Source organism: Pollachius pollachius, assembly GCF_949987615.1.
Source record: "Pollachius pollachius genome assembly, chromosome: 4".
In the NCBI taxonomy this organism is placed as follows: domain Eukaryota; kingdom Metazoa; phylum Chordata; class Actinopteri; order Gadiformes; family Gadidae; genus Pollachius; species Pollachius pollachius.
Genome location: NC_136937.1, coordinates 19,465,866 through 19,481,813, shown reverse-complemented (window position 1 = coordinate 19,481,813; position 15,948 = coordinate 19,465,866). Strand labels below are relative to the sequence as shown.

Genomic DNA, 15,948 nt, shown 5'->3' with positions numbered 1-15,948 from the left:
TTGGTGTGTTTTTTATTTAAATGATTTCTGCAAATGTGGTCTTGCATCCTTTGTCCAGCCCTTACATCCATTTGCGGAATGTGTTCCTCCTCGAGGAACGGGTCAAAGGGGGAGGCATCTCTTTGCGCAGAGTGGCAATATTGTGGATGAGCGCATGCAACAATTACATTGCATGACCGTTACGGACAAACTCTTAGTACCGTGGGTTGAATTGTCATGCGCTAATCGCAAGTTACTAGTTACTAGCTCGCGATCTTTGCAACATGGATAGTTCATGTAAACACTGGACATATTTTCATGTCCCATTCGCCCATTTGATTGAATGTTTAAACTGATCACGTGATATCCATTTATAATTCCAGGGACTCCTCCTAAATTTGCTTTGCTGCATACAACAGTGTTTTGTTTTTTCATTTTGTTAATATAACTAACCCTTAACTTTTTTTATGACACAGGCAATTTGTAAAATAACTGGGCCTGGAGGGATGTCTAACCCCACAGCAGGCCTCCCAAGAAATGGGAGAACCTCAAGAAACGCTACAAGGTAATTGTCTAATTGTTTTGAGGAGATGCATAAGTTAATTTGACCATGACCATGACCTAAACCTTTTTTTTCAATCACAATAAACTAGTGGTTTATCTTTGTTGCAGGACCTGAAGACTCCCAAAACAGGATCCGGGACAGATGGGGAGAGGTGACTGCTGCCTCATGGCAGTTCTTTGATAACATGCATGAGCTGTTGGGGTCCAGGTCCTCCATAGACCCTGTGGTGGTTGTGGCCTCATTCAGTGAGGATCCCACAACAATGGTACATTATCATATTAGCTACAATCACATTTGCCAAGTAAGGCAAAATGCAATGTAGCATGAAATTGTATGATAATGGATACCATGGGAGAAAATTATTGAGCCTTTAAATAGCATCTTGCCCAGATGTTTGATACCAGTGTGGAAAGAAGCTTTGTTGACAAAGGGCTCTGTTCACAGGGATTCCCTTTGTCATTCATAACCCCTCCTGATAGTCCTCTGCTATGAGGACCTTATTTATTGATTACATCAGACATCACTAGGGTGACAAGAGACCAAAGAGACAGTTATCCCTCTATGTTCAATGACCTCAGTCTACTTCTCAGTTTACTAAGATATAAAAGTAAAGTATATAAGGAAAATATTGTTGCAATACAGCCAAACGTTAAACACTTATCTGGCCTCCTTGAAGGCACGGACAACAATTGCCTGCATCCTGAGGTTCATTTACATGTCTCTCAATCACATCATTTGACTTTCAAAAGGTGAAACGGACTACGTTTAAGGGTCCACTTAACAGGGGTGTCTGGACGAGAACGGCTTTGTGAAAGACAAAGGGCCCTCCTGCGGGTGCCTCATTTATTGTAATGTTTACGTCATTTACCTAAGTAAATGTGGAATGGTAGTGGGAAACACAAGAGGTGTCCGGTATCAAGGCCCATTGGTTCTTTGCACTCAACTCAGGTTTTGTTACTTTATATACAACTGGTAATTTCAAACCTAGTCCTTCTCGACCGCTCATATTAGAATATTAGATTGTGGGTTTTTATCCACAATAATACATGGTTAATCAATGTATTTTTTGGCAGTACTATATTGTGTACATAGTTATTATATATTGTACATAACATATGGCCATATCACCCAGTTCTGGCATATAATTCCTAATTTCTTATTTGTTTTGTTTTCTTTCAGGGCATCGTTGTGTCCGCTGCCACCACCCCCGCCATCTCTCCCTCACGCACCTCCACCACCTCCTCCCCAATTGCAGGCTCCACCACCGCAGGCACCTCTTCCAGCACCGCAGACACCTCTTCCAGCACCGCAGACACCTCCTCCCCAGGCACCAACACCCCACGGCAGCATATGCCTTAAGCCCCCCAAGCCCTGAAACCCCAAGGAAAAGGCGCCGTGTAATTCATCCCCTCATGAGCTTCTTCATGAAGGAGAGTGCCAAGGAGCAAGCGAGGCATGATGAGAGCGAGGCCAAATTGGAGGAGCGCCACAAACAATCGGAGGCGAAAACAGACCGGTTTCTCTCAATTTTTGCGAGAATGGTGGAGAAGATGTGATTGGTTGAACCTGTGTGTGTGTGTGTGTGTTTTTTTTGGTTCAGCGTTTATACTGTAAATAAAGTGTTCCTTCTTTAAAGTGTTCTTGTTCTTAACCGATTCCGGTCCCTCCCTTAGCTCAGGAGACAGAGCAGTTGTCTTGTAACTGAAAGGTTCCTAGTTCGAACACCAGCGCCTCCTAGCTGAATGTTGATGTGTCCCTGAGCAAGACACCCTAACTGCTCCTGACGAGCTGGCTGTCGCCTTGCATGGTTGACTCTTCTGTTGGTGTGTCAATGTGTGTATTAACCGATGTAAGTCACTTTGGATAAAAGCGTCTGCTAAATGCCCTAATTGTAATTGATTATCTAATACCAGCAGACAATGGCAGCCAGTCTGTCCCTTTTAGCGTTACCAGGTGTCTGATTATCTGCTTAGGGGGTCACGGGGAGGTTGGAGGTCAAGCATTTCGTGTTGAGCATCCGCATCTGGCTCTAGCATGTCGCCATTTTCAAGGCACAAATTGTGGAGAAAGGCACAGGACGCATTAACAAGTGGTGCAAAAGACGGCCGAACCTCCAGGGCTCGGAAAAGCGTCGACCTCCATCGGGTCTTCATCATTCCGAACGCCCGTTCAATGATGCTGCGCCCCCTTGGATGGTAGCAGTTAAAACGCCCCTGTACCTCTCCACGAACGGGCTCCTTGTACGGGGTTATTATGCAGGTGGGCGTATTTAAACAGGGATAACCACCATCACCCAGAAGAATTTAACCATGGGGAGGGTACCGTTTTGCTGTGTAAAAACTGCTGTTTTTCATTATTCTGGTGTCATGAACTGACCCCGGGTAGCCAACAAAAATATCAAGAAATCGACCATCAGAATTACATATGGCCTGCATGTTTAACGAAAAGAACCCTTTGTAATTCAAATAGTTGATTCTGTGCAGTAGAGGGGGTTTGATCCTGATGTGGCAGCCATCTATTGCTCCCACAACATTGCCGAAGGCAGGGCTCCCTGAAATCTGGGCAAATCCTCGCCCAACTGCCTGAAGCTCTCCTGTGTGTGGGAAACAGATGGTTCGCTTCAGGTTGATCCATATGCTGTGTGCTACTCTGTGGATGATCTGATGGACTGTGGATCTTGGCACATTGAACACGCTGGATACAACCCGATACGAAAGTCCATGAGCCAGCCAGTACACATAGATGAGGACTTAGAGTTCATGACCCCAACCATGGTCCTGGCCCCTCCGTAGAAGCCTCTGCAGATCATGCATGGCTCGTCTGCTGAGGCGGAAGTCTCACTTCAGCTCAAGCTCAACGTTGAACCACAACTGCAGTATGGGCACGTTCGGATACAGCTTGCAGTACGTCGGACCCTTGGTCTAGAAAAGGAAATAAGTTCACATCATTTACTTTGAATCGGAAGGAGTTTTTACGTCTTGCAACTGTGGGGGAAAAAATTCCAGCTATACATGACGCTTCCTTCCCCATCCCCAAATGATCCAAATCGTTTGGAAATCGTTTTGGGAGTGGGGAAGCACAAACGCATTATTAGTTACATCCAATGCAACTGTTGCTATTCAGACAGTCGTTTTTTTTTTACATTGCGTGTATTACAAAGAGGTTGATCCAAGAAATTGACGTTAGTATTTAGCATGTTGTGGCTAGGATAACTACAACTAAACTTGTTTCACAGTCTGTTCTACATACCTCAAACCGATCCACCAGCATTCCCATGCGTCAAATACGTTTTTGAAAAACTCTTCTTCTAAGATTGCTCCGCTTGTCTTGCAACCTCAACCTCAAAAAAATGTTTAACACCCAAGCTAGAGAAAACACTGCAGCTGAAGAAGGCATTGTGAACCGGCAACAATCTCGTTGCATCTGTTTACATACCCGCCGTCGACGACTAATGATGATGTCACATGGTAGGGACTAGCGATGACGTCACAGAGTAGGGTTGTCCCATTTGGTAGGGAAAGAAGGGTAGGGGTAGGGGGTTGGCTTAAAAGTTAAGGTTAGGGTTAGGGTTGAGCAATGAGGGGTAGGGTTGAGCAATGAGCAATGAAATCAGACTGAGCCCTAGTAATGATAAAAATAAAAGATCGACAGCGATTAACAAACCATCATGGAGATATTGGAAATAGCCAATATAGGCTGCGTATACTTACCTGAAAATGTATACTGTGATAGCCTTTCCTGTTCACATAATCAGCCTCATTTATAGATGGGGCCGTTATGGGCACTTGTGTGCCATCAATGTACCCAATTACCTTTGGAAATCCTGAAATATAACACCAAGATGAAAAGTCACCAACAAGGATAATTTCTTTGCCATTTGGGAACACCTAAAATAGATAATGCTGACCCGCAAGTTGGTGAAACTCCATTTTAATACGTCTCGTGGGTTTATGGCCTGGAAAAACGATGAAGTTACGCAACAACCGCTTCAGCGCAAGACAGACTTTATGCACTGAGCAGCAGACCAAAGCTTTGCCTATGTGCTCAGCATCTCCTACACTGTATAAAAAGCTACCCATCGCAAAAAAACGGAGAGCTAATTGTTTGTAGTGAACTGATGGCAGATCCACGATTGGTAACATTTGCAATGTAGGGTTGTAGAAGGCTATTTAAATATATCAAAGAATCATGTGAAAAACGATATCTCTTCAGCAAAAAGTCCTCCAGAAAGGAAAATATGTTGAGCTGTGGTCTAATTAATCTCTCTCTGTGAATTGCACAAATTATTTGCACTCCGATATCAACAGGCCTCTCTTCAAAAGGGCATGCCATTGTGAACACGTAAAAGCTACGGTGAATGTGAGCGTAACCCTGAGCAAAACCGGGTTATCTTTCAAACTTAACCTGCGCAAAACCTGCTCCGACCAGGTTTGATTCAGAGCATACGTTTCTATAGTAACTTACATACCATGTTCATTTTGGAATGAAAAACCTAGGGTTACCGCAAACCCTGGGTTAACTTACCCGGTTATGTGATGAAACCGGCTTTGTGGAATACCCCTCTGGTACCTATTCTGTAAGCTGATGTTGAATGCTTTAAGTTTTTAAGGTTTACCAGTACACAACGTTTAAAACTGAGAAAAGTCGATGCCAACAGACGGTTACAAAGTCAATCAATCGTTAAATATGTGATATGATGGTTGATGATTTTATATTAAGTAAAACTTTCATGTTCCGCCAAGTTCATGCACGTCACTATTAAAACATACGTCACCAACTGGGCAACTCTGTTATCAAAATCTGGCCCCAGTTGACGAACGGAAGTAGAATCATCAGAGCGTCATAAGATGTCATGCCGTCATCGCAAAAATGTTTTCCCCATAATTTCCATCGACGGCAATGTGTCATAAATGCACGATTAAAAAATATCACACATTTTCAATATCCTATGTCAACAATTTATAATAAGCAAACAAGGACTGTTTTGTAAAAATGAGGTTTAGGGATATCAAAATTCTTCGGCGCACGCACATGCGCGCACTGACATTTTGCAGAGTCTCACTCCAGCCAAAGTCCCAAAGTTGGCAACCCTGAATGCTAACCGGGAGCTAGTGCCGATCTGCGCAGACTTCATACTTCATACTTGTTAGGGAAGATGGAGTTATGGTGTGTTCCAGTTGCCTCGGACACCAGCCTTCCGAGTTAGGGTTAGGGAAATCTCCCAGCTTTCTTGCGGCATTTCATGGAAGCACGCCCCAGTTTGGTCGGTCCCCCTTGGAATTTTACCGAGTTCAGTGAGGCGACTCAACAGAAAAAAATGGCTGCGCCCATGAAGATATTTATTTTCTTCGTCATTTTAATGTCGAGTTGAAATGCTCTTACACACTTGATTACCTTGCTACTTTATTCCGGTTACCAATTTATGCATTGCATGGTGTTGCTGCGCGCGCAATACAATGTTAAAGAGCACCTAATATGCTTTTTCGACTTTTATGACCTATAAACGTTGTTATAATAATTTATAGTCATGTTTAACCATACTAAAGAGTCAAATAACGACGTACATGCATTTAGACGTATTCCCTGCTCTGTGTTGTGCCTGAACGCGTTCATTGAACGATAGGTCATGAACTCATTCATATTTTGGGCGAACGTGAACTGAACATACTGTATTACTGCCTGATGAACGTTACTGTGAACTCGTTCATTCTGGTGTCTGTGAACAGCACGCTCACTTGGTTTAACTTCGTTCAATATGGGGGTTATTTGTTCATCAATACGGTGGCTGCACGCGCAGATCACCTTGTTTGACCGGTTGCCATGGTAATCTCCGTGTGGTTAATTTGCAGTTGCAGTGTTGCCAGATTACTGTTACATTAAACTGTAATCAGAAAACGCGGTTATATGCTATAGACCCTATAGTATCTGTCGTATAAAAGCTGGGACGAATTTCAAATTATAAATATGTACACTTTATTTTGAAAGTATAGACCGGCGCGATTCCCATTGAAACGTATGGCGCGGTGATTATTCTTCAAAACGAGAGCTGTTAAATTGAGGAAAATGAATTAAACTGTAATCAGACAACGCGGTTATATGCTATAGACCCTAGAGTATCTGTGGTATAAAGGCTGAGACGAATTTTGAATTATAAATATGTACAATCCATAACGTTAGCTCTCTGGCTCATAGCTCAGCAGACTAGAATACCTCGTAAAATCATTGTTTGTTGGCTGGAAATGGAAAGGGGGGCTGTTCACGTTTGGTTGTAGTCTTTTCGCTCAGTTCTCCGTCTCATCAGTAGGGCTAGAACCGAGCGAAAAGACTACAACCAAACGTCCTTTCCGTTTCGGGCCAACGAGCAATGAGTCTTCCAACAGAAATCAATGGGAAACACGATAGAAACTGTATTTTGCTACGATACTTGATTCAACCACTCTATTTCATCCTAGACAAACCACAAAAAGGGCTCAATGTTCAAAATACCAGGAAAAATGAATGGCTCACAGCAACATATTGAAAAAAAGAACTATGAACTAGTTCATTTTTTGGAACTGTGAACTTAGTTCAAAATCTTGATTTATGAACGTTTAACTGAACTAGTTCATTTTAAAATTTGTGAACTGAACTTTGAACTAGTTCACGTAGAAAGTGAACTTTCCCAACACTGTCCCTGCTGACCATCTGTGGTGGCTGTGCAGAGCGCTAAACGCTATGGACGCTGGTTGCGATTCACTTGTTCAAATTTCCGGGATTCATCTACATAGAACAATCCGGATTTTCCATGAATGGTTATGCTGCAACATGCTCTTCCGGAAGTTAACCAATCACAACGGAGTGGGGTTGGCAGGAGGGGTCGAGGGGGCGGAGAAGGACGAAGCCGAGTGTTGACAGAGAATGCTGAAAGCGCCCAGATGAGAGGAAGAGTTTCCCGAAAATCTACATAGTTTTTTGTGCTGTGATTCGTGTCAGGTTGCTCTATAGGAGTCATTAATAAGTTAATTAAGACCAGAAAAGTAGCAAACTAGGTGATCCTTAAGATGTGTTGTTTGTTTTCGAGCTGGTTTGCTAAAGAGGCTAATGTAGCTAACAATAACAATGACAATTACATGACACAATCACAAAGACTAACGGGAACGCTATAAATGCTACGAGACAGGAAATGATGTCACAAATGCAACTCGGAAGGCTTGTGTCCGAGGCATCTGGAGAACACCATTAGATGTCCTTGCTCGCAACCAGTCAAAACCTAACGTGATGGTCATTTCACACGTGATTTCAGTTTAAGTTTCAGTTCAGCCTCGTTTCTCCACGACTAAACTTTTTGGTTTTACCGTGATAAGAGATTGTTGGCTGTTATTGAGATATTGTTGAGATATTCGATTGATTGCAGATTGTAGCTCATAGATAGTAATAGTAATATATATATGATGATATATATTTTACACAATGTAAAAATATTAGAAAAACAGATAATGAATTCAATTATAATATAGAAGAATCAGAGTTGAGTTGAAGTCTGATGTGTTCTCATTAGCTTTATTTTGCATGACCTTGATCAGAACAGTAATGCTTCTTCATAATAGTTAACTACTTTAACGGCACCGACAATCCAAAACCCCAGTGGAAAATAAATGGAAAAAGTGTGTAGTTCACAACGTGAAGCAGCTTTTACCTCTTTGCCTCCAACAGAGTTTGTTAGGTACTATCATTCAAAAACACCCTGTTATTTCCCATAGACATTTGACCGAGGGAAACGGGAGCCTCAGAGGTGGGACTTATTCTTCAGAGGTCTATATTAGGTGTTGTGCAGGGATTCAGACCAAGATTATATAAATATTTATAAATTGTTCCCGACAAGACATTCAGTAGGTCTCTCGTGAAATATAACGGTTTAAGATACTGTTGACCGTAACTTAATGCCATTTCTTGCTTCATGCCAATACAAATATTACGTGTGCGTAAGCTTTTTTAAAAATAATTATTTCCTACAACTTGGTGTGTGTTACATTTCCGTGTTTTGATGTGCCTGACCCCATAATGTTGTGAAACGCTGGTATGGGCCATTCTACACACCTTTTGTTGCCATCTGTTGACTTAAGAGCGATCTGAAAACGATCTTGCTAAAACCTGTATTTCATCCTTAAAGTCACAGATGCAAATAGAAAATGCATTTCCTGCAGAAAATGTGGGTAATGCTTTTGTGCAAAGTGTGGTTGAAAATATGTTTTATTAAAGCCACATAGTTTAAGATGTAAAGAAATGTTAAATGGCTGAAAATCAAGTGAAGGAGTTTGAACAGGGTCTAAATGGAGTAAACAATGTAAACATGCACACATTTAAACGATTTAAAATGGTTGAGAACAAATAAAGTGAAGAGTTAAACAAATATCTGAAGTGATTAAGTTTGAATGCATTTGAGATAAATTATAGAATAGCTGAGCTGTTCTGATTGTGAGTGTGTGTGTGTGTGTGTGTGTGTGTGTGTGTGTGTGTGTGTGTGTGTGTGTGACATTGTGTTTGGTTAAATATTGAGGTTGTTTAGGCTCTACGACATCCAAAATGGTTAGCTTTTGTGAAATCCACCTTGGGCTAGAGCGTCATCTACTACAACGTCCTCACTTTCTAGCCTCAACGGAAGTCAATGGGACCAACTGAAAATATACAAAGTTAAACTGAATCTGAAAAATTATATCGAAAATCTGTCTGATATAGATGAAGATACAAGTGTGTTGATTTGTTAAATGTTTGAATGAAGGTTAACGGTTTTAAAATGACCAAGTTATGAGATTTGAAGTAGTTAGTTGATATACATGAAGATACAAGTGTGTTGATTTGGTAAATGTTTGAATGAAGGTTAACGTTTTTAAAATGACCAAGTTACGAAGTTTGAAGTGTCAGAGAATGGGCGGAAGGCTCCCCCGTCCTCCCATTGACTTCCAATGTAAGAAATTATATTTAAAAAGTAAAAATGTAAAAAAATAAATAAAAATGTTTTGAATTGAAGCGCAAGATTCCAAGCTAATCTAAACATTTTAAAATTAGAATAGAGTCTTTAGGTGAAAAATTGTGGAAGGAGTATGGTCCCAAAGTTTGTAGAGAACTAAAAGAAAGAGAGAAAGAAAGAAAGAAAGAAAGAAAGAAAGAAAGAAAGAAAGAAAGAAAGAAAGAAAGAATAAAACCTTAGAAGAACAAAAGACATGTGTGTGACATGTGTTAAAGTGGAACTTTCAGTTGGACACAGCAATAATTTCTTTGTATTTGATCCCAGACGACGATCAAGGCTTTCCAGGCGTAGAGGTGAATAGGAATGCAAATGTGAACATTGGCGTCAGAAGTGTGAGCATCAGCGTCGGAGATGAAACGGTCTTGAAGAGTCCGCTGACCACAGCCGGACCAAGAAGAAGAACCCGTCCTCCATCTTCATGGCCAACCTGGTGCTGTGTGACCTGCTCTTTGTCATCTGGATCCCTCGGAAGATCGCCTACCACTTCAACGGCAATAACTGGATCTACGGCGAGGGTCTGTGCAAGGTCCTGGTGGGGTTCTTTTACGCCAACATGTACTGCTCCACCGCCTTCATCGCCTGCATCAGCATTCAGCGTTACTGGGGTGTCATCCAGTCATTGTCCCGGCAACGAAAGGACAACACTGTGAGCGTGGCCGTCTCCGTGTTGATCTGGCTGGCGGTCTGGGTCCTGACCACGCCCCTCTTCCTGTACGACCAGACGGTGAGGGTCAGCAACATGGACATCGTTACGTGCCACAACGTCACCAATCTTAGCCAGAGGGAGTTGGCGGCCGGCTACTTCCTGACCATGGGCATCCTGGGATTCGTAGTGCCGACGGCGGTGTGTGTGGTGGCCTACGTGCTGATGCTCAAAGCCCTGCGGAGCTCCATGACGGACGAGGCCATCGCCAAGAAGCGACGCAAGGCGGTGCTGCTGATCATCACCGTGCTGGTCATGTTCCTGGTGTGCTTCAGTCCCAGTAACATCATGCTGCTGGTCCACTACGGCCTCCTGCTGGCCCAGAGGACCAACAACGGCTACGGCTTCTAGATCACCACCCTGTGCCTGGCCAGCCTCAACAGCTGCATCAACCCCTTTGTCTACTACTTTATCTTGGAGGGCTTCCGCGAACACGTACGAAACACATCTCATCTGCCGCAGCCAGCAGGGCAGAGCGCATGCGTTGTCCTTCAGTGCACTCAAGAACTCTGGCATCTCTCGGAAAAACAAGAGCAGCAGCTGCTGACCGCGGGGGGTGCTGCCTCACACCGCAACGCACGTTTTATTACTGAGCAGTATTATTACTGCTTATATTACTATCATTGTTCGTACTAGAATTACTGTTGTTAGCACTATTATTACTGTTGTTAGTGCTATCATTAATGTTGATAGTACTATTACATTTACATTTACATTTAGGGCATTTAGCAGACGCTTTTATCCAAAGCGACTTACAATAAGTGCATTTGTTACAATAAGTGCATTTGTCATAAGAAGTGAAACAATATATCGCTGTCGGTACAGTAAAGATGTTCATAGAACCAAGTGCAAGAATTACAATCGCTAGGCTAACCCATTCCCCGTGTAAAGCAATGATAGCAGCTACTGTAGATGCTACACAATTAAGTACCTATTATCGCTGTGTTAGTACTATTGTTGATGTTGTAAGTACTATTATTACTGTTGATAGTACTATTATCGCTGTGTTAGTAGTATTATCGCTGTTGTTACTACTATTATTACTGTTATTAGTACTATTATTACTGTTGTTAGTACCATTATTACTGATGATAGTACTATTATCCCTGTTATGAGTACTATTATCGCTGTTGTTAGTACTATTATTATTGTTGTTGGTACTGTGGCGACCACGGGTGTGGGCGCCATGTTCCGGAGCCGCGGGGGATTCTGGGAGTTGGGGTTGTCAGTTGACAAGAGGGGTTTTGTTGATTTGTTCTGTTGTTGGGGTTAAGTGGGGTTAACGGGTTTGGGGTCTTTATTAATTGTGTGTTGTTCCATTGTTGTGTGATCGGGACCATTAGTGAGAGTGTTGTGTGTGTTGGTCAGGTGTCCCGTGTTTCTGTTATGTTCGTTGGTAAAATAAAGAACCAACTGTCGCAGTCGTGCGGTGTAAGGGGCGCGAGAGTGGTACTAAGCGGTTGAAACCTGTCTCCCGTCTCATTCTTCCGTCTCTCCCTGACCGGCGCTACATTGGTGTCAGAAGTGGGATTATGGAGAAGAACACATTATTCAAACTGGAGCGTCCGAAGGAGGAAGACTCAGAATGGCCCGGCTCGACGGCGGCGCAGTGCCACACAGCGGCCGTTGGTGATGCCACAGGATCGGCGGCGATCGGCCGCCACCTGGTGGCCAGGCTGCCCAAATTTTCTGGGGCGACACCGCTGGAGCCTTACCTGGCGCAGCTGAGGATCGCCGCGCAGTACTACGGCTGGGCTATGTACGAGTCCGCTGCCAGCTTGCCCTAGCCTTGGAGGGAACAGCGTTGCAGGTTCTGCTGGACCTGGCCCCAGCAGACCAGCAGGACCTCCGGGCCCTGACCCTAGCCTTGGAGAGGCGTTTCGGACAGCGGGGGGTCGTGGGCCACAGCCGGGAGTTGCTGACCAGCCGCCGCCGCCGGGAGGGGGAACGGTTGGGGGCCTACGCAGCCGATGTACTGCTCTACGCCCAGCGGGGCTGGAGGAACTAGCCCTTCAGTCATTCCTCCAAGGGCTTGCCCTGCCGCGACTGGGACGGCACGTCCGCCTCACCGGGCCCCCGAACCTTGAGGTGGCTCTTGAGGTGGCGGAACGGGCGGAGCGGGAGCTGTCCGACCTGCAACCGTCCAGTGCCTCCCGACCTCACGTCCGGCAGGCGGACTACGAGCGGGACGAGGACTACGAGCAGGACGAGGACGACGTCGGGGAGGAGTGTTTTCAGGCATGGATGCCCCAGCGTCCCCGACAGCGTCCACCGCAGCGTCCACCACCCGACGACAGACGAGGGTCCGGAGCTGACCGGTGCTGTTTCCGGTGCGGTGAACCAGGCCATCTGGCCCGGTTCACCGCACCTGATGGTGGAAGCGGCCAGCCGCTTCCACCATCGGACAGGGGCTGTGGCAGTTTCGCGTCATGCCGTTCGGACTATGCAACCCCTGGCGACGTTCGAGCGGATGATGGAGAGGGTCCTGGCGAACGTCCCCCGGAGTCGTTGTGTCGTGTACCTGGACGACCTGTTGGTGCACGCACGCGATTTCGGCGGGGCACTGGCGAACCTACGGGAGGTTCTTGGGGCCATCCGCCGGGCCGGGTTGCGGCTGAACCCTGCCAAATGTTCCCTGCTGTCCAGGGAAACGCTGTTCTTGGGGCACGTGGTGAACAAGCATGGTGTAGCCACTAACCCGGCCAAGGCGGCTGCGGTCCTGGACTGGCCGACCCCCACCAACGCCGGCGAACTGCAGAGTTTTCTGGGCCTGGCGGGGTACTACCGCCGGTTCGTCCGGCACTTTGCTACGGTCGCCAGCCCCCTCCACCGTTTAACCGAGGCGGGCCGGCCGTACGTCTGGGACAACGCCTGCGCCACGGCCTTCGCCCGACTCCAGGTGGTGCTCACCGAGGCCCCAGTCCTGGCTTACCCGACACTGGTCGGCCTTTCGTCCTCGACACCGATGCCAGTAACGTGGGGGTCGGTGCGGTCCTCTCCCAGGGAGTGGGGGAGGGGAAACGTCCCGTCGCCTACTTCAGCCGCACTCTCAGTTGGGCGGAGCGCAATTACTGCGTGACCCGACGGGAGCTGTTGGCTGTGGTTCTGGCCGTGCGGCATTTCAGGCCGTACCTGCATGGCAGGCGCTTCCTGATCCGCACCGACCACGCGTCGCTCACCTGGCTCCTCAGTTTTAAGAACCCTGAGGGCCAGGTGGCTCGATGGCTGGAAGTTTTGCAGGAGTACGACTTCGAGATCCAGCATCGGGCGGGGCGGCTCCACAGCAATGCTGACGCACTCTCCCGACGGCCCTGTGCAGTCCTGGAGTGTCGCTACTGCCTGCGCCAGCAGGAGCGGGCCCACGAGTCTCTGATGGTGGCGGCTCTCCAGACCACCGAGGCTGACCAGACTATCGGGGAGGCGGAGGGGTGGCTCCTGCTGACGGCGAGTCAGCTGGAGCAGCAGCAGCGGGCCGACGAGACCCTGGCGTTGTTGAGGGACTGGCTGGGACGTTGAGCTGCACGTCCACTGCTGCGACACCTGCACGGCGCAGAAAGGACCTGCCCAGCGTTCCCACGCCCCGCTCCAGCAGAACCTGGTAGGAGCACCGATGGAACGGGTGGGGGTCGACGTCCTGGGGCCGTTTCCAGTCACCGACTCTGGCAAACGCTACGTCCTCGTGGCCATGGACTACTTCACCAAATGGCCAGAGGCGTACGTGGTGCCGGATCAGAGCGCTGCCACCACCGCGGAGAGGCTGGTGGAGGAGATGTTTGCCCGTTTCGGGGTCCCTGCTGAGCTCCACAGCGACCAGGGGCGGAACTTCGAGTCCCAGGTCTTTGGAGAGGTCTGCCGGCGGCTGGGGGTGCACAAGACGAGGACGACGCTGCTCCATCCCCAGAGTGACGGGTTGGTGGAGCGGTTTAACCGCACCCTAGCCACCCAGCTCGCCATCTTCACCAGCCAGCACCAGCGGGACTGGGACCGTCACCTGCCCCTGGTCCTTTGGTCCTATCGGACGGCGGTGCAGGAATCCAGTCACTGCACTCCGGCTGCCCTCATGTTCGGGCGGGAGCTCCGGACACCGGTGGACTTGGTGTTCGGGTCCCCACCCGAGCATGAGCTCGCCGGGGGTGCGGCTATGGATTATTTCCGCAGGCTGAGGGATCGCCTGCTAGTGGTCCACGACTACACCCGCCAGGCTCAGGCTGCCTCAGGGGTGAGGCAGAAGAGGGGCTATGACACTCGCTGCCGGGGACGAGCGTTCACACCCAAGGACAGGGTGTGGGTGTACTGCCCCGTCAGAAAGAGGGGGGTCTGCCCCAAACTGCGGAGCCACTGGCAGGGGCCGGGGGAAATCCTCGACAGAGTGTCCGAGGTGGTGTACCGGCTGCGGATGCCGGGCGCTCGGGGGCGGGTGGTGGTGTTGCACCAGGACAGACTCTCGCTGTACCGCCCCCTCGCCCCGGTTGTTGCTGGTGAGGAAGGAGGAACGCCTCGTGGTTCCCCTGGCGGCTCCTCTGTCCCTGCCGGCTCCCTGGGTGGGGCCGTTGGCCCTGCGGCTGCCGCCTCTGGGGGGCTTCAGCGACCGAACCGGCGGCGCCGGCCCCCTGAACACTTAAGGGACTATGTGACGGATCATGGGGTCGTCGGGACGTCTGACCCCTGAGGTGGGGGCTGTGTGGCGACCACGGGTGTGGGCGCCATGTTCCGGAGCCGCGGGGGATTCAGGGAGTTGGGGTTGTCAGTTGACAAAAGGGGTTTTGTTGATTTGTTCTGTTGTTGGGGTTAAGTGGGGTTAACGGGTTTGGGGTCTTTATTAATTGTGTGTTGTTCCATTGTTGTGTGATCGGGACCATTAGTGAGAGTGTTGTGTGTGTTGGTCAGGTGTCCCGTGTTTCTGTTATGTTCGTTGTTAAAATAAAGAACCAACTGTCGCAGTCGTGCGGTGTAAGGGGCGCGAGAGTGGTACTAAGCGGTTGAAACCTGTCTCCCGTCTCATTCTTCCGTCTCTCCCTGACCGGCGCTACAGTACTATTATTACTGTTGTTAGCACTATTATCGCTGTTGTTAGTACTATTATTACTGTTGTTAGTACTATTATTAATGTTGATAGTACTAGTATTGCTGTTGTTAGTACTTTTATTACCGTTGTTAGTACTTTTATTGCTCTCTACGTGAGGAGTTAGGAGCCAAATGGTGCTTACTTGTCTCGTAGAACACGTACTGTGAGGTTGGCGTTTCTGTATTCCTGTAGTCCTCTCCCTATAGCCCTTCACGATGCTCTCCATCTTGAGAATGCCTGTTAGCAGAGTCACACTCTCACGGCGAAATAATAATTCTAATACATTTCTCTCTTTAGCCGAACTGGCGTAGTTTATTTGTGAACCGCGAACAGACGCACGCTCTCCTAGAGCCAAGTGCAGAGAGAGGGAAAATGTCTGCGACATTCCCTTATATGGTCACAGACATGGCGCAACAGCGCCTCCTTTTGGTTCTGAACAGGTAACTACAGTTACATGCAATCATACATATGTCATACATATATCAACAATGCCGCACCAATGTTTACTCTTGTATCTTTCCTATTGTCAAATAACCTTCTTGGTATGTTTGATTCGCCTTTTGTTTTTGTGAATTGCATCTGTGATGTCACTTCCTCTGATGGGAGAGCAATGAGGTATGTAATGCCTC

At 47.3% G+C, this 15,948-nt stretch overlaps 1 pseudogene across 1 annotated transcript; it reads left to right on the top strand.

Moving 5' to 3' along the window:
* Window positions 1-728: 728 nt before the first annotated feature.
* On the top strand, window positions 729-10,801 carry LOC307074213 (proteinase-activated receptor 2-like; annotated as a pseudogene). The gene is made up of 3 exons: window positions 729-809; window positions 1,724-1,871; window positions 9,816-10,801. The product of its transcript is annotated as a proteinase-activated receptor 2-like (transcript).
* The last annotated feature ends 5,147 nt before the right edge of the window (window positions 10,802-15,948 follow it).